General features: G+C 41.5%; 1 protein-coding gene across 4 annotated transcripts in view; it reads right to left on the bottom strand.

Moving 5' to 3' along the window:
• enox2 (ecto-NOX disulfide-thiol exchanger 2) overlaps nucleotides 1–19,811 on the bottom strand; it is a 261,786-nt gene that overhangs the window by 157,282 nt on the left and 84,693 nt on the right. Inside the window, exon 1 of one of the 4 annotated variants that reach the window (XM_061685291.1) lies at nucleotides 15,233–15,319. The exons of the other annotated variants lie outside the window; for them this stretch is intronic. The gene's annotated coding sequence lies outside the window, so the exon portion shown is untranslated. Of the gene's footprint in view, nucleotides 1–15,232; nucleotides 15,320–19,811 lie in introns of those variants that run through there. 4 annotated transcript variants of the gene reach the window in all.

Raw genomic sequence — 19,811 nt, 5'->3', positions numbered from 1 at the left:
AAACATGACCTTTGTTTTACCATGTTTTTTCCATTCATGTCTTGCAAGGGTTTAGGAACCACTACTGTCAACTGTGGATCCACAACCCTCCCCTCCCATTCATATTCTTTCTGCAAAGTGATGCAGTGCTCTAACCTGCGGGTGAAGTTATACTTTAATAATAATGACTTCACGGCACACTGGCTGCCGGTGTCGATGAAACCTTCCAGAGCATTACTTAGTGTGCTGCTATGATTATTCAGCCTTCCTCTTCCCTTCCACACTTTATTCTTAGTTCTAGGCGCCTATAAACCCAATCGAACAGATGATACATGCATAATGCAGACCGTACAAGGAAACATGGGAAGTGCTTCAGTGGGAACTAATATAAAACTATAGAAGCCATCAGACGCCATGTAGAGTGATTGGTTTGAACGAAGACCATTAAAATATTAACCATCCGAAGTATGTTTACTCTGACTAGATCTAAGATAGATTTAAGACTACACAGAGAAGAGAGAAGGAAAGTAAAAATCAACAAAACTAAGACAATGTGGTTGCAAAAGTGTGTACACACTCTTGGAAGCAGGGATGTGGCTGTGTTCAGAATTAATCAATCACGTTCAAACATATTAAATGGGAGTCAGCACACAACTGCAACCATTTAAAGCTCCTCTGACTAACCCCAAATGAAGTTCACCTGTTCTAGTTGGCTTTTCCTGTCATTTATTTGCATTCCAGCCGGATGGTTTTGTGCTAACAATTACTGGTATTTGGAACTGATCATAATTTCCTCCACGTTTACTAAGGCCCCAGTTCAAGCTCACGAAAAATCGCCCAAAGCATTGCAGCCACCACCATGCTTTACTGGAGGTATGGTATTCTTTAGGGGATGAGTCTTCAGTTTTGCCACCCCACCCCATAGACCAGACATACAGTAGGAAAAAGATGGAAGATTGTTGTCAGATGTACTAAACAACCACTACTTCCCAGAATTCCTGTGGCTCATTCAATGTTGCTGTAGGCAATGTCCACAATATCCAATTCTTGCTAGTGTCACTGTTGTGCCATATTTTCTCCACTTGGTAATGACAGTCTACACTGTGTTCCATAGTACATTTAATACCTTGGAACTAAATGTGTACCCTTCTCCTGAAAGACACCTTTGAACAATGAGGTCCCTCTGCTCTATAGATCTCTGCTGACGATGGCTTGTGCTGTTAGATAATTACTAAGAAAATGTAAAAAAGCCTACCAGAAAATCTGAACTTTATTTGGGGTGAATTAGAGGCACTTTAAATTGTGTCAATTTTGTGCTAACTCCAATTTAGAATAAGTCTGACTCTGAATGTGATTGCTAAAAACTGAAAACAGACAAATCTCCAGTTATAAGAGGGTGGGCACACTTCTGTAACATCATCTCAGTTGTTTATTTTTACTTTCCCTCTTGAAAATGTTTTTCCTCTTTAATTGAGCTGCACAGGTCATAGGTCACATTCATGATGGAAAACCTTTTGAAATGATTTAGTGCATTCTGTATATCACAAAAACCTGATATTTAAACAGGGGTTTGTAGACTTCTTATAACCACTGTATGTCAACACACTGAAGAATAATCTGTCACAGTGGACTGGGATTCACTGCCATTCCAGGTTCCAACCTTTGCCAGGACTCCATTACATGTGGTCATCATGGCATCAGAGTCTCATGATAGCATATTCAAAAGCCAAAGCATTTCACATACATTAGTAATGCAGGTCACAAGCCAAAGCTGATAACAAGACCGGCTGCCACGGATCACAGTACAGTGACAGGCCATGCTGGATGACAGCTGGCAGCTTTAAAATTAGCCTCCAGTCACCTGAAAGATTACCGATGAAATAAAGATCATGGCTGAGAAGATTTTAACCATTACAATGTGAGTGAATATCCAACAACATACCATATTACCGCAACTGATAGCAGTCCCTCTAATAGACGCTGTGCCACCAGTTAGTCACCGGGTGCATCATCCACTAAAGACAAAGAAACGCCTCCCCCAAATACTGTATATGCCTCTCGTTTCCCTTCAGGCAAAGAAACGTGCGGTAATTGTAATTACGTAAGTGTATTAGTTAACTGCATTGCTAACAAAAACAGCTTGCTGAGGCACATAACCTGAATTAAAGTGTGGAGACTTACCACAGGTTGTGTTTGATTTATGTGTGGCGTGGACGTTTTTAACAACAATTATAAATTGGCACTGACATAGAAGTGGCCATTGCACAATGTTGTGTACATCCATCATTATGTTCTGACTTGCGAGGGTTTTCTCCAGGTACTCGTGCTTCTTCCTTCATTCCACAAACACGTACTTTATGTCCATCGAAGACTAAATTATTCTTAGATATATGACTGTGCATGTGGTTGTTTTTTTTATGTGTGCCCTGTAGGGGTGGAACAGTTTTTGAAAACCATCCAAACAGTTTGGTTCAACTGTTTTGGTTCGGTCCTCATGAGTCCTGTTCAGTTTGTAGGCACGTGCAACTCACATTTACTAATGTGGCCAAGCAGTGAACAGTAGCGCTAAGATATCCTTCCAGCGATGCAGCAGCCAATCATATTGCAGCGGGGAGCGTCTTGCCTAGTACTTAAGTGGGTTTCATGATAACGCTAGCGAGATCATCATAAGCCACCTCTTAGTTGGGTTATCTACCGAGTCTGTATCTGTCCAACACAAGATCTCTGGTACATAAAACGGACGACTTGGAACTCGCTGGAAATTGCTACATTCCTGATTGAGGTGTTTTCATTATCATGGAAACTTGGCTTAACCTGAGGATACGAGATTCTAGCACGCATCAAGCCGACCCCCTTAAAATGTGGGAGGTATGTACATGAACTGTTGTAATTCCTTCACTGTTTACCTGATTTGGATGTAAATTAAAGCTGAAAGTCTACAGTTAAAGCGCATCTTGTTCGTTTAATTTCAAATCCATTGTGGTGGTGTTTAGGTGTTTGTGGTGGCGGTGTACCCTGCCTCTTGCCCAATGTCAGGTGGGATAGACTACATCTCACCCATGACCCTAACAAAAACGAGCACTATCGAAAATGGATGGATTATGGATTATGACAATGATTATCATCATTGTCAGTAACCCATATAAAAATTCAACATTAAATTACAGACATTAAATCTCACCCTCACTTATAATGTTATTAATGAGGAATAATATAATGTATAATTAAGCATGAGAATGTTTGGAATATCTACAGCATCTAACAGAAAATATCAGCAACGGCCGATAACTTTAATAGCACGCTAAGTATGTAAGAAGAATTCTGTTTGTACTGCTCTGTAAAGGTTAATCTATTCCCTGATGTGATGACATTTGGAAACGATGATACCATTTGAATATCCTCTTATTTTGTAATTTTAAATGCTTTTCTACATAGTATACAAACTCCACACACACACACACACACACACACACACACACACACACACTATATTATACAAATACACATACAAATACAATTATACTGGCATAAGTAATCAGAACACTGGGACTGACAAAGGTCAAAATACAAGCAGTCAAATAGAAATTTGAACATGAACATTTGCAATCCCCACATTAAATGTTCTGGATTTTCACAATAAGTGGCTGGGGGATTACAGATAGGGCGAGGCGTATATTATGGCTGAGGCGTTGATTTTACTCATGCATTTTTAAAATTAAAATAAACTAAATATTATGATTTATCCCGTCCTGGAAGCCGTCACCTTATAAGAGGAAGAAGAAGATGATGACCATCAGCGAAAAAGTGAAACTTTTAGATATGATCAAAGAGGGCAGAAGTTATGCATCTGTGGCACGCCATTATGGCGTGAATGAATCTACAGTGCGGTACATCAAGAAAGAGGAAGCAAACATCCGCAAAACTGCTTCAATAAGGAAGCGTAATAAGAGACGGGGTTATGTCCTTGTACAGGGGAATTTTGAAGCAAAAGAAAAAACAAAGACAACAACTACCCATTACCATGTTATTCTCCAAGGTAAAAACCCAGCTACACCATCAGCGCCTCAAGCAGAAGAGTTCCCGAGTGAACCTAAAGCCTCTACGAGTCAAGTGAGAGCCTCTCCTCCACTACCAATGCAAGCCTCTTCGCCTCTCTCAGAGGGCAATGTTGATGAATGTTAATTACTGTAGAAGGTTTTATAATTAAAGATTTAAGTAAATATGTATATTGTTGTAATGTTTGTCTCAAATATGTAAAGTATAAATACTGTTTACATATTTTAAACATTCTGGTACCCATATACACGGAAATTCTACTTTGTGGTTTTTCACCTTTCGCGGGGGGTTCTGGTGCCCATTAAGCGCGAAAAACGAGGGATCACTGTATCTGAGGAAATATGGTACAGTACAGTATGTACCTTTGCTTTATTCCGTATACAGGCTCATGTTCACTTGTTTGTGAGCGTACCAGTGCAATGTCATCATGTCATGTCATACCAAAGTGTAAAGAGAAATAATTCCCATTTAGATCTCGTCTGTCATTACCTCAGAGAATGTGCTGAAGGTTTAAATCTCATTTCCAATGATCTTGAGTTCTCTAAACTTTGCGGTGGCAGTCTAATCCGCCTTTAGCTGCCAGGGGCATACGCCCTTTCAGCAATCCACCAAGTGGCTATGTGTTAATGAGATGGCACAACCGTTGATAAGGTCATGTCAGCTCACATGTTTGTGTTCATTATCATAATTACGCATATACAGTACGTTCTTTCAAAGAACACATAGGAGGGAATTGAGGCATCATTAACTAAGCAAGTCTCGGCCTTCACCATTTGTGCACTTCTTAAGAAAGACACTTGATATATGCTCTATAAGACACTTGATGCTCTATGTACTGTATAGTTACATCCAAAAACGTTTTGGATGGCATAAGATTATACTCTCTCCGGCTATATCGCTGTAACATAATTGCAGTGTGGCACTGAACATTTAAGGATGACTTTGGAAACCTTGCCTTACTTAGTTGCCAATGCTACTACTTTTTGGTCTGTGTTATTTTTGTGTTCTAGAATAACAACCAACAACAGCGTAAAGTGTAGTGCCAATCTGATGAGCTGAAGTTAAGTCACCCTTACAGGTAAAGATACATATTATTAGCATCCATATAGTCATTATTGACTTGCTAAAGCAACACATCTGATGGGCCCTAAAACTTGCCCAAAGTGTACAGCACCATGTTTGGCCTTTATGATGCGAAATAATTTACCAAATGTTCCTTTTCCATCACGCGGTACCTTCTCTGCAAGACATGGCTCTACTCATTGACACTGTTCCATCAGAAAAAGCAGGTACCCTGAACCCCTGCAACTTGCAGGGGATCGGGACAGAGCCCTGCCGGGAATAGTGAAAACCAGCAAATTGCACCCACCCAAAAAGATGTGAAATTACCTAGAGATGCCACAAGATGGAGGCAAAGCAGCTTTTTTTTTTTTTTTTTCCAGTTTTTGTATTATATGACCTGACGAATGCTCATGCCCCTCACTTCAGTGTAGTTCCTTGGTCGCAAGTTGTCATCAGATCGCTACCGTGAAAAATTCATGGACAAGTGAATTTGCGAACGACAACCAGTTCTAGTACCTGGTCTACTGGGGTTCCAAGCATGCCGAGGCAAAACCAGAAAGATGGTGTAAACATTATATTATTACTACCATAATTGTTAATATTATTATTATTACAATATTATAATTATAGCATATCAAGATACGCAGACAAAAAAAACACACATGCTAATATTAGCTTATATTGTTGATGTGCCTTAACCTCTAGATACTGCATTGCTACTTGCCACAACCTCCGCTTTGCTGCAACATTCTCCTCTCAAATAAAATTTATTAAATCAAATACAAGTGAGCCTTGTTCAGCTTCATTGTTGTTGTTTGTTTCTGTATATTGTTAAATGTACTGTACCTTCGCAGGTACTAGCTGGGAGTGTTTATGTACTCGACTGCATATGGGGGAGGGGTCGATTGGAGGAAGGGCATTAGTACAAGCACGTTTTTTAAAAATAATATTCAACCCTGTTTATCGTAAGAGATACGTTCCTGAGCCACTAGCAAAAGCAGAGAAATTATATAATAAAATATGGAAAGATATAAAAAAAAAAAAAATTTGTTTTGTTTAACATTCTCAGACTTTAAATATTTTGCAAACACAGTATTTAAACGCAAAAATCTAATTTATAGAAATACTTTACATATTGTCATGTCTGTGTACATGCATGCATGTGCTTTCAAGAGGCGGGGCCTGCTTGGGCGGCGTGTGAGGACGGCGAGTCTGCATGTGCGTTTCTGGGTGGGAGCAGTGGCTGACAACAGCTTCTGCATGAGTGTATTCAGTGCTCACTGCTCTGTACTGTTCTCCTGGCATTCAATAAACGGCCGCAAAGTGCGTCAGTTACTGGGCTTTCTTTTCCCACATGCAATGGCATTACAGTGATTAGGTATACTGTGAAACCTCAAAAACAATCACTTAAAAAAATGCGATATTAGTAAGGGTACGAACAATAAACCACCATATAGCAGGGGGACACTATTGCAATTTAAGTGAAACTGGAGTTTAAAACCAAAGCTCCACAGAACTTAAACATGGACAAACACAACATTGTGGACTGATCACATCCATTCTCAAGCTAATCTTTCTTAAAGATGCCATTTCTACAAGGTAAGGTCTTTTTTAGTACTGCAACATGTGGTAAGACCCCACAATTAAGTGACTTGATCGGTGCTACTTTTATGTTTAGCAACAAGAATAAGGCTCAACAGTTAACCCCATTGCATGTGTTTGACCGACAGGAATGAATTGAGAGAATACCAGTTACTGTACTACCTGTCTGTTTTTCTGTTGGGAAAAGCAAGTTAGCAATCTGAGGGAGGAGTTTATTTTCCCGACATGGCAACTACTTGAAGCAAGGCATCTATTAGAGGTATTCTTTTCCTGACCAAGAGCTGCAAAGCTGTAGTCTGATTTCAAAAGGCAAGCCAACACCTTACCACTGCAGAGCTTAAAAGAGAGCAAATGAGACATCGTATTCCCTTGTGTGTCAATTAGTGCTTTAAAAAAAATTTGCTCCTTAGCTATCTGTATTGTTTCCGGTGTGCTGGTGGCCTCCTCTCTCCTTTCACCCCACCTTGAAATGAAGTCGGACTGAATCTGTATCCAAAAGTCTGAGACCCCCTGAGTGACGATACAAGCGAGCTCTTCAGACGGCAACTTTCAAACACCAGCTCAGCCTGTTTGATGCTATTTTGGGGATGTATTTTCCCGTACGGGTCTGGCGGAAATAATGAACAGATGGCTATTTGTCATTCAGCACGACGTGGAGGTCTGAATTGTGTTCCAGGAAGCTTTGAAGTGTTATGACGGTTGATGACTGAAACCACACACACCGGATTATCATACACGTGATGCCACTCAGTTTTTCATCGTTCAGACTTCAAGACCGTTATTTAAACTACTGCTCAGAAGGCTTGACAGATGTAAAAGTAAGCAAATGTAGATTTAGTTTGGATGATGACTGGTTTTACGCGCAATCAGTCTTCTTGCCAATATTTTTGACAAGTTATTATCACCCCCAAGGATTAGATTACAATTAAAAGAAAAAAAATGGGCACATTAGGCGGCACGGTGGACGACTGGTTAGAGCGTCTGCATCACAGTTCTGAGGAACGGGGTTCAATCCGCAGCCCTGCCTGTGTGGAGTTTGCATGTTCTCCCCGTGCCTGTGTGGGTGTTCTCCGGGCACTCCGGTTTCCTCCCACATCCCAAAAACATGCGTGGTAGGTTGATTGAAGACTCTAAATTGCCCGTAGGTGTGAATGGTTGTTTGTTTATATGTGTCCTGCGATTGGCTGGCAACCACTTCAGGGTGTACCCCGTCTCTCGCCCGATGATAGCTGGGATAGGCTACAGCACTCCCGCGACCCTAGTGAGGATAAGCGGCTCGGAAAATGGATGGAAAATGGGCACATTACGCGTCGGATTGAAGGAAAAACACATGCTCGTCAACCATGCAAAGATTTTTTGTTTTCATTTCCACAAAGTCCTTGGCTCTTCAGCAGCTTCAGACTCCGCCAACGGCAGGCACTTCGCATGCAAATGTGTCTGTCAAGGAGTGAAAGCAATCAGCTGGGCGCTGTCAACATTCTGTACAACACAAATACATGTGTTAAATAGTTTGTAGGTGATAATTCTCTCCACATCAGTCTATCAAATTATAGCATTTGAGCCACGGTGGTTTCTACTATAAACTACTATATTCCTCAGTAATTGTACAATTCAGAATTGGGGGGGGGGGGGGGGGGGGGGGTAAACCACAAACACCACTAAAGACAAATCTAAACTCCTGTCATGCTAGATACCATATTAGGAAATGTCAAAGATTAATGTGCATTTCTTTTGCATTTTATTTGGATTTGTGTAAAAAAAAAAAAATGGAATTGTTGAAATTTTTGCAGATTTATTGAAATAGAAAAACTGAAATATCACGCAGCCATAAGTATACAGACCCTTGGCTCAGTATTTTGTGAAACCACCCTTTTCAGCTAATACAGCCATTAGTCTTTTTGGGAATTATGTAACCTAGATTTGGGGATTCTCTGATATTCCTCCTTGCAGATCCTCTCCAGTTCTGTCAGGTTGGATTGTGAATGTTGGTGGACAAGCATTTTCAGGTCTCTCCAGAGATGCTCAATTGGGTTCAAGTCAGGGCTTTGGCTGGGCAATTCAAGAACAGTCACGGAGTTGTTCTGAAGCCATGCCTTCATTAATTTAGCTGTGTGCTTCGGGTCATTGTCTTAGGTTCAGTCTGAGGTCCTGAGCACTCTGGAAAAGGTTTTCGTCCAGGATATCCCTGTACTTGGCCGCATTCATCTTTCCTTCGATTGCAACCAGTCGTCCTGTCCCTGCAGCTGAAAAACACCCCCACAGCATGATGCTGACACCACCATGCTTCACTGTTGGGACTATATTAGACAGCAGTGCCTGGTTTTGGCCACACATACCACTTAGAATTAAGGCCAAAAAGTTCTCTCTTTGTCTCATCAGACCAGAGAATCTGATTTCTCACCATCCTGGAGTCCTTCAGGTGTTTTTGTTTTTTAGCAAACTCCATGCGGGGTTTCATGAGCGCACAGACGGAACCTCAGGCCGATGCGCCAGCATATTAGTCCGCCGTTAGTCCACTGTGGGGTAATATTCAGAATTACATGTGTGTGTGTGGATGGTGGATGTGTGGAATGGATCTAGCTGCGAGCGCTGAAGAAGGAGTAGGAGACAGTCTATGATAACAGCGACCCCCCCCCCCCACCCCCCCCAGAAAAACTAATCTGATCTGTACGATTCACGGAAATTGCCTATTTTGAGTTCAAAATGCCGAATTTCACCAAAAGGCGACTGATTTGCATGCATGCACAAAGCCCTGACTGTTGGAGGGCTGCAGTGTTGGTAGACTTTCTCGAACTTTCTCCTATCTCCCGACTGCATCTCTGGACCTCAGCCACAGTGATCTTTGGGTTCTTCTTTACTTCTCTCACCAAGGTTCTTCTCCCCCGATTGCTCAGTTTGGCCAGACGGCCAATTCTAGGAAGGGTTCTGGTCATCATTTAAGGGTTATGGAGTCCACTGTGCTCTTAGGAATTTTAAGCGCAGCAGAATTTTTTTTTTAACCTTGGCCAGATCTGTTCCTTGCCCCAAGTCTGTCGCTTGAGCTCTTCAGGCAGTTCCTTTGACCTCATTATTCTCATTTGCTCTGACATGCACTGTGAGCTGTAAGGTCTGATATCGACAGGTGTGTAGCTTTCCTAATCAAGTCCAATCAGTATAATAAAACAGACAGCTGGACTCCAATGAAGGTGTAGAAACATCTCAAGGATGATCAGAAGAAATGGAAATCACCCGAGTTAAATATATGTGTGTCACAGCAAAAGGTCTGAATACTTATGGCTGTGTGATATTTCAGTTTCTTTTTTATTAAATCTGCAAAAATTTCAACAATTCCATTTTTTTCTTTCAATATCGCGTGCTGTGTGTACATTCATGAGGAAAAAAATCCACTTAAATGATTTTAGCAAATGGGTGCAATATAACAAAGAGTGAAAGATTAAATCTGAATTAAGGTCTGAATACTTTCCATACCCACTGTACGTTACTTCTCTGGCTTAATAGTCATGTAAATTATTTTAGTTATATTAATAACTTGGTAATTACTGTATGTAAAGTAAGGGTGAATGTTAACTATTTGACCAAGGTTTGCAGCTGTGTAACTTAGTTTAACCAAACTCAGAATTTGAACTTTTTACATCCATTCAGTCTATTAACCTTTGCGAAAAATCTGATATAAACACAAGGTAAAAATAATGGAATCACATTTTACTGTTGTCATGGGTGTGTGTTCCGGTTGTTGTTTTCCCCCTGTCTCGTACACACCTGCTCCTGAGAGCATCTTCACCACCTGTGCCTCGTTCACCCTAATTACCCCTTGCATTTAACCTTGTGTCTCATTCTTTCTAGTTGCCAGTTCGTTGTACCTTGTCGTCGCATTCCAGCATTCCTTGTTTCCACGTCACAGACTCACAGTAAGACGAGACCCTGTTCCGATTATCGACCTCGCCTTTTTGCCTCACGTTTTTGGATACTGTTGCCTTTTTTGGATTCCCTGCGACCTCTGCCCATATATTAAACCTCTCTTTTTGAAACTGTCCATTTGTTTTGGAGTCCTATCCTCTGTTCCGTTCATGACAACTGTGACATAGTAATAAGGCAGCCCACTCCATAAAGATCTGAATTACTTTGCCTTGTTGTCTCATTTGCCATGTATGCAGATTTGAACACTATTATTCATCTTCCAATGTCTTTCTTGGGAAGAAAAGTTTGCACCAAAGGTCACATTCCAATTGTGATTGACTTTACCCTTTTGGCTCCACTCTCTTCGCTTAGATGAGCCAGTGCTGCACTTTAGCATACATGAGTGAAAAACCCAAGGCTTTTTTAATAAATCACAGAAATGATTTTGTTCCTAAGTGGGTATTTACTTGAATGAGCATAACTTATTGTGACCTCCACTGTTCCCAGGCCTCCCTGAAGTTAAACAAAGATGTTGTGTTGCGCTCCGGTGCCCCAGTTGGGATTCGCCTTTTTTATGCTGCGCACTTCAACGTGGCAGCTTGTGGAATAAAGTCCTGCCGACTTTCTCCTTCGTCACGTGTAACGTGGTGTTGCTTGCTTGACTGAATAATGTCTTCTGGCACTCGAGAAGCTTCTCTGCCACAAACACCTTCGCTCCGTTTTACTGTGACAAAACAACAAGCGACATCAAACAATGAAGGCTGACATTTTCTGCCACTGGCTTCATTAGCTCACTCATGTATGACTAAAGATTGTCTTTTGTACGCACAGCTCCACATGTTAGAATGTGGAAAATAGGGCACGGAATGCTTAAGTCTTTATAGAATGTGCTAGAATGTGTTGTTTCGTTGGGTTGACTAATTTACGTTCTTTGCAAAGGTTAACAGACTGGATGAAAAGTTCAAACTGAGTCTGTTGTGGTTAAATATTTTCTACAGTACTGTAATAACGATGGGCAGCATTTTTGTCTGTCTGTCACAGTTAAAAGATCATGGGTTGGAATCTGGAATTTGCATGTTCTCCTCGCACTTGATCGGGTTTTCACCAGGTACTCTGTCTTCCTCCCCCATAACAAAAAAATGCATGCCAGGTTCATTGTGGACTGAAGTCTCAGATTTAATTCGCCTCTCACCCAAAGTCAGCTGCGCTAGGCTTCAGGTCACCAGTGACCCTAATGAGGACAAACGGAATAGAAAATGGATGGATGGAATAAACACTTGAAAACACCAAGAATGCAATAAAGGTGTACAGCGTAGGATGCAGTACACAAGGTCTCCTGACAATGTCGGCAGCTTGTGTCGCACTAAACATGAGCAGCCCCGTAATCATAGTTTCTAATTGTACAGTTACTTGGAACATACAAGCATATAAGAATAGCCTTGGATAAGGAAACTGTGCATTGCTGTCAAGCAGGTCCAGGTTATGCTGTAGTGCAAGAGTACAAACTTATTGAGCCTAATGAGTTCAGATAAGCTTCATATCTGGATGAAATTGTTGGTATCTTGCGAACCTGGAGGCATTGACTGTGAATGATGGAGGAGGTTATGTTATGGGGCTGCTATAAGATATACGACACATGATGTCCTGAATCTGTGCAGTGTACAGTGACTTGAAGACTATCAAGCCATTCTGGAGCAATATGTTCAACCCAGTGTCAGAAATGTGAAGGTCACTGGTGCTGCAACAGGATAAAAACCCAAAACACACAGTTAAAAACACCCAGCCAAAAATTGGGGAGGAACACAACACAACAGACTATTCTATACCTGGTCTAATTCCTATTGAACATCTGTGGAAGGAGCTGAAACATGCAATCTGGAAAAGATAGGCTTAAAGGTCCCGTATTTTGCCAAACCAACTTTTTCTAGTATTTCGGTTATAGTTTGTTTGTATGGTGCCTCAGTAAACGTCAAATATGAATTAAAATCATCCACGGATTCCTGAGTACCAGCTGTATTTCTGCCCAGAGGCCTGAAAACAGGTCATTGGAATTTCTTGAGTTTATCTACGTCACCAGTGAAGACCTCCGCCTAACTCTCCACTCCTGAGCCACAGCGCTGTCACCATGACAAACGTGTGAGTCTTCTACATGGAGGCAACCAATCAGAAAAAAGAGGTGGTCTTTGCCAAATATGGATAAAGCGGATACAAAACTGGGTCAAACAGAAGTCGCTGCCAAAGTGACCTTATCTGGACACACATGACAAAACCAAGGTGTTTTTTTTAAATGAAATTGACACTTTTACACTTCGTCCATGTTAGAGAGTCTTTAGTCGTTGCAGTGTCGACTTGGGTGAACATTTTCAAATATTTCCAATGTGACCTGCCCTGTGCCTAAAAGCAGTTGGACATTCCCAGCTGTTTCCACATTCCAAGACTGTCTCCCGAAGGACGTGTGTGCACCATTTACCATATACAGTCAAAACACAACGCTAATATTGGGGAAACTCATCATGTGGAGTGTGGAGTCTCTCAGCTAAGGCTGTGAGTCACACTCAGAGAGGTACTTAGGGACTACAATGAAGAGGAAATGACCTTCCCTGAGTAAATGGCCCAGTCATGGAAGCGATCAGGGCCGAGGAAATTAGCCAGTTCGTAGTTTACACTTCTACAGCGATAGAGAAGGTGACCATGCCTGGAAGAGGTTACTTAACCAACACAATCTAACATTTAGCAATAGAAGCACTGAAGAAAAAAATTGTTACTGCCATAAAACAAAATCTTTTCAACTGTCAAATTGAAAGTTGCTCAATTGGTTATTTAGCATTGTAAATTATTTAAATTGTGTGCCATTTCTGGCAAAATTGAGTCGCCTCCTTGAACAGCAGAGGCGCTGTTGATACACTAAACCAGGAGTTGACAACCTTTTTAAACTAAAAGTTACTTAGTTTCTTGCTGTAAAGGATATAGCATAGTTCTTCCACTGGAGCTATTACATCTAGCAATGTGAGGAAAAATATCTTCCCACACTACCATGAAAGGATATTAGCACTCAGAATTATTATCTATACAATTGTTCCACGGGAACATCATTGTAACAACTGGGATTCAATGATTTCACTCTCCAGCTCAATCAATTTCAATCTCTTTCTCGATCAATATGACCCTCTCCTAACGATGCAGTCAACAAGCAGACTGTACTCCAGGAACTCTCTTTAAGAAACATCTGATTTGCCTCAAGCGGCACGGTGGACGACTGCCTCACTGTTCTGAGGACCTGGGTTCAAATCCAGCCTCGCCTGTGTGGAGTTTGCATATTCTCCCCGTGCCTGCGTGTGTTTTCTCCAGGTACTCCGGTTTCCTCCCACATCCCTAAAACATGCATAGTAGGTTAACTGAAGACTCTAAGTGGTCCGTAGGTATGAATGTGAGTGAGAATGGTTGTTTATATGTCCCCTGCGATTGGCTGGCAACCAGTTCAGGTTGTACCCCGCCTCCGGCCTGCAGTTAGCTGGGATACGCTCTAGCATGACCGCGACCCTAGTGAGGATAAGCAGTATAGGAAAATGGATGGATGGATGATTTGCCTCAACAAAAACACGAAAAAAACCTTTTCGAGTATGCCCACACTCAAAAGTGTCAGTTTTCAAGAGCAGTCAGACCACATCGCTACACACATTTTCAAATGTAAAAACTGTGCAAAAACAAGACAATTTTATTTTAAATTATAACATTCAGCATTTACTAAACATGTTCAAAACATTGGGTGAATGTCAGCTCGTATCTCTCACTCATATCTCAAGGCCCCACTATACCTGGCTTCATTTATTTCATCATAGTTAAAATCAAGTATAGAGAGGGAACTAATATATGAAGGTAAATTTACCAAAGCCTAATGCATTAGAAAATGCATTATACACATAGAACATCCATTTTACTCCGCCAACTAAATCATTCATGTTGTACTTCTGTTGGATCACTCCCTTGAACTGGTCAGTTTAATTTTATTACATAAGTGCAGAGATGGGCAATACGCCAATACTGTATAATATCAATAACAAAATATTTTGCTGTTACAGTGGAACCATGATTGTCAAACACAAGCCATTCTTACAATGTTGTTGTTATTGTGGAAGAAATGGAGACAGAAGTAGTTTGTTATATAGTTAAATCTTTTCTATAATAAAAACCTAAAGGAACGCTTTTAAATTGTGCACTTTTATGTCGTTGGGACTTTGGAGGTAAAGAATTAAATCGCTGACCATTTACAAGCGACGATCACCCCAAGCTCAGAACAATAGCACACTAGCCAACGACTTGAATACCTTCTACTGCAGATTTGAAAAGGACACTTTCACACCCCACACCCATCCGGCCACACCACCGACCACAATCACACCTCTTACTTCTGCGTTAACCATCCACCAACAGGATGTGAGACACATCTTCAAACAACAAAAGATTAACAAAGCGGCAGGCCCAGACCATGTGTCCCCATCCCGCCTCAAAGTCTGCGCGGACCAGCTCGCTCCAGTCTTCACACAGATCTTCAATAGATCTCTGGAATTGTGCGAAGTACCATCCTGTTTCAAACGTTTCATCCTAGAACACCTCGACAGTGCAGGGAGCTACCTACGCGAGGATCCTGTTCGTGGACTTCAGATCAGCGTTCAACACAATAATCCCTGAACTCCTTTCCTCCAAGCTTCTCCAACTCAGCGTCTCGCCTGCCATCTGCCAGTGGATTTACAGCTTTCTGACGGGCAGGACACAGCAGGTGAGGCTGGGGGAGACCACCTCATCCACACGCAGCATCAGCACTGGGGCGCCCCAAGGATGTGTCCTCTCACCGCTGCTCTTCTCTCTCGACACAAACAACTGCACCTCAACGCACCCGGCTGTCAAACTCCTGAAGTTTGCAGATGACACCACTGTTATCAGCCTCATCAAAGAAGGTGACAAGTCTGCATATCGACAGGAAGTGGCGCGGCTGGAGCTGTGGTGTGGCCGACACAACCTGGAGCCGAACATGCTCAAGACTGTAGAGATGATCGTGGGCTTCAGGAGGCATCCTTCGCCACAGCTGCCCCTCACGCTGTCCAGCTGCCTTGTGTCAACCGTCGAGACCTTCAAGTTCCTGGGAATTAGTCTCTCAGGACCTGAAGTGGGCGATCAACATCAATTCCGTCCTCAATAAGGCTTAGCAGAGGATGTTCTCCCTGCGGCTTCTGAGGAAGCACGGCCTGCCACAGGAGCTGCTGAGGCAGTTCTTCACAGCGGTCATTTAATCAGTCCTGTTTTCTTCCATCACAGCCTGGTTTGGTGCTGCTACAAAAAAACACAAACTCCGACTGCAACGGACAATCAAAACTGCTGAAAAGATCGTCGGTACCCCCCTTACCCACCTTTGAGGACTTGCACGCTGCCAGAACTAAGACAAGAGCGTCCAAAATCCTCTCGGACCCTCCACATCCCAGTCACCAGCTCTTCCAGCTCCTTCCCACAGGTAGGCGCTACCGATCAATGCAAACTAGAACTAGCAGACATTCCAACAGCTTCTTCCCTCTTGCAATCAACTTCTTAAACAGCTAACCTACAATTCCAGTGCAACATGCTGCCAATTTTTTTTTGTCTTGAGTTTGTTCTCACATTTCTGTCAGGTCAATTATACATACTCGTGCACTCACTGTAGTAGTCTCGCCACGCTGCACTATTTGCATATCTGTTGTTGACAAATACTGGCCACTCATGCCAGAATAGCATCTGCCCCACTTGCACACTGACTGAAGAGTATCTGCAACATTTGCACAATCAACATTGTCCCATATTATTTTAGCTACTCGTCACTTTAAACTGCATACACTCCTTGAAGTCTCGGCACCCTTTGCACAATGGTCATTGCACCGGAGTATTGATATAGTAGTCATTCAAACTGCTCTAAGTGCTAGAGGACGTTTTGCAAAATTGTCAAAAAAATAAATAAATAAATTGTACCAGCATTACCAGATAACTAGCAACCCTTTATAGCTCAGTGACTGTTTTTCTCAATGTCTTTATGTCTCAAAAGCGTTCTCTGTCAATTGACTGTTGTTGTACGAGAGCGGCTCCAACTCCCAAAGACAAATTTCTTGTGTGTTTTTTGGACATACTTGGCAAATAAAGATGATTCTGAAATAATAATTAAAGGACTTCGCTCTATCCAAGTTCCTTGAGTTTAAAGATGGCCTACTTTCTACATTTGGCTGAAAAAAAATATATAGTGTAAATGGAAAAAAAAAAAAAGGGAAAATGTTGAGTGTCATTCATCTCAGTTGCCAGGAATAATTTCTCCCCCGCTCTTTTTCCTGCATCATATATTAGTATTTGTTCTTTCACAGCCCCACACCACTTCCACTTCCCTTTGGCCGGCGTTCACATCGCCGCAGTTCTTGCAGTGATCTGCCCTAAATGCTGAATGTCAGTCATCGGCAAGCGTGTGGCCTTAAGGACACGCACTGACAACAGCTGAATTAACATCATGGGACTCAATGTAGCCATTACAGACAGCGAGGTAATTGGATTTACAAATCAGCTGTGGCTCTGGGTTTGCAGTGGCATTGGGCTGGATGGTTCATGTTTCAGAAACTTGCGTGCGATTTGTCACAGGAGGGTTTTGGTGGTAATGAGAAAATGGTGCAAGGGAGTGTTTCCTTTTGTCCATTGCCAATGTCAGACGACATGATCTTTGTTAGGATGTTTTGGCTCCTCGCAATTTGAACCATGTTAGGGAGGGCAATCCTAATGCCATAACATATGGCTCTCTATTCAACTGACAACAATGAAAGAATGACCACGTTTAATATAACAAATGACAACAATACAGTGAACCCCCACTATTCGGGGGGAATAGTGAGTCTTGTCGTGAATAGCGAAAATTGAAGCCCCCCCCAAAAAGGTTTATAATTGCCTATAGATGTGGCAAAATGGTGACAAAGCACTACTTTTACTAAAACGAAGCTACTCAATTCAAGTCAACATAGTTTCTTGGCACCAAAATGTCAGAAGATGATGGCAAATCAATACTTTTATTGCTTTGGTTGTTTATCTGTCTGTCTGGTCCTACGTAAACAACATACTATAGTTTTATTATCTGTAAAATAATGTTGCGCTGTTAGCTCATTAACCAAAATAGCTCAGTTAACGAGGCTAAGCTAACTTGAGGGTATAACTATGCCATTAAATTTATTCATGGGAATGTCGAAAAGGCATTGTCAATCCTGCTTTGTCTTGTTGACATGAGCATCATTTCCATCATGCCATACAATTTGATTCAATGCTGTGCACATTTTATTGCGTTTCCATTCACCATTTGTTGGAGTTCTGGTAAACTTGGTAGCCTTGCGGGGTGCTATAATGGAATGAATTGGAAAAATGTACTATGTAGTGGAAACCAAAGCCTGATCAGGGTTTATCTGAACAAACCAAACTGTATCCAACAGGTCAATAGAGTATGTGTCAAATTTGGTTCAGTTAATTAGAACGATTGCTCTGATAGCTTAATTCATTTGTGTGAACAAACCCTAGTGGGCGAACAAAACAAGTGGACCCGAGACATAGCCAATTACAGGTGACCACTAATAATGTTCAGTTCACTTCAGCTCAAAGTGTGACCACTGCTTAGATGTTTTGAGCCCAGCAAATAGCATTTATTTTCATCTTCAGTTTTGGCACGTAATACATCACAACATTGACCAATCAGGTTGTGACATTTGGTCTGAGTTAGGGCTGCACGATATTGGGGGAAAAAAACAACATTGATCTTTTTTTCTTTTTTTTTAACCCCTGTGATATATTTTGCAATATGACAAAACTATAGAACAACATAAAACACAGACGTGTGAAAAAAGGCAAGTTTCTCTTTTTCCCCCTCTAATTTATTGTTTGGACAATTTATAATAGCTTCAGTAGAAAATAAACTGCTGAGGAGAGCACAGAGGTCTATCATTACACTTTATAAAGCAAATCTATCAAAATGATGTTAAGCTAGCAGCATTCAGTGAACACTTACAGCATGCTCTTTGAAACTCAAAATTGACCCCACTTCTGGTGCCGGACTGATGCTAACTTGACAATCACCATACAGCAACAGTTTACTAATAAACGTCACATAGACACTCAACATGCACGCATTCGGGTTAGCCTTAAGATGATAGCCGAAGCTAACGCCACTAGTGTCATACAGCAGCTCGTACTTTGCAGCCTGTAGAATGTTATTCTGCCCTCCCTGAGCGTGCTTTAAGCTATTTACTCTCATCCAAGTTGTAGTGCACTGTAAAACTAAGCGCAAAACAAACATAATTTCCCTCATTTTATATTTAAATACAAGAACATCATTTCAGAAATTGCCAGTTTAATGTTAACGGGAGGTATTTAGGTTCAAATAACAAATATTCACTCACAAATGCTGTAGTAACACATACAGACAAGTAACATAAAAATAATTCATGGGCATATATTCTTCCTATTCTGTGAAAAATGAGTTTATTCACACTATATCACAAAATTCTTCTTCGACTCGTTTTTTTTTTAGCTTATAGCGAACAAGTACCTCCATGCATGCATCGCACCACACCGCCCCGAAGAGGCCAAGGTGTACTCTGCAGGAAAAGCATATATAATCATTCACTGTATAAAAATACACTTTTTTTCCTTACTGTGACATGAAATCAGACAAGGTCAATTAGGATTACCGTATTTTCACGACCATAAGGCGCACTTAAAAGTCTTAAATTTTCTCCAAAATGGACAGGGCGCCTTATAATGTGGAGTGCTTTATGTGTGCACCGAGTTACAAAATCTGTAAATGTTGTTGTGGGACTTTGATGAGCGCTCCGCTTGACTAACTGGGAGCATTTCCTGCTCCCAAGACTAGGAGGCAGCGCATGTTACGCCACCATATGTGAATGGATTGTGGATGCCTGGGCTAATGCATCTGTTTTGATTGTTGTCCGAGCTTTCGCAAAGGCCGGCCTTATTGCTGAACAGGTTGGTGGTTTGAAAAAAATGAGTAATCTTGTTTATTAATCATGATTCCAATAGCCATCAAAATAATCATGATTATTTTTTCCATAATCACCCAGCCCTAATGTAGCGTCCCCTCCCCCCTTCACACTTTGCAAGCGTGCAAGCGCTGCGAAGCAAACCCAAACAAATCTGTCAAGAGTACTCACCATAAA

Source organism: Phycodurus eques, chromosome 9 (genome assembly GCF_024500275.1).
Source record: "Phycodurus eques isolate BA_2022a chromosome 9, UOR_Pequ_1.1, whole genome shotgun sequence".
NCBI lineage: Eukaryota > Metazoa > Chordata > Actinopteri > Syngnathiformes > Syngnathidae > Phycodurus > Phycodurus eques.
This window is presented reverse-complemented; position numbering and strand designations above follow the sequence as displayed.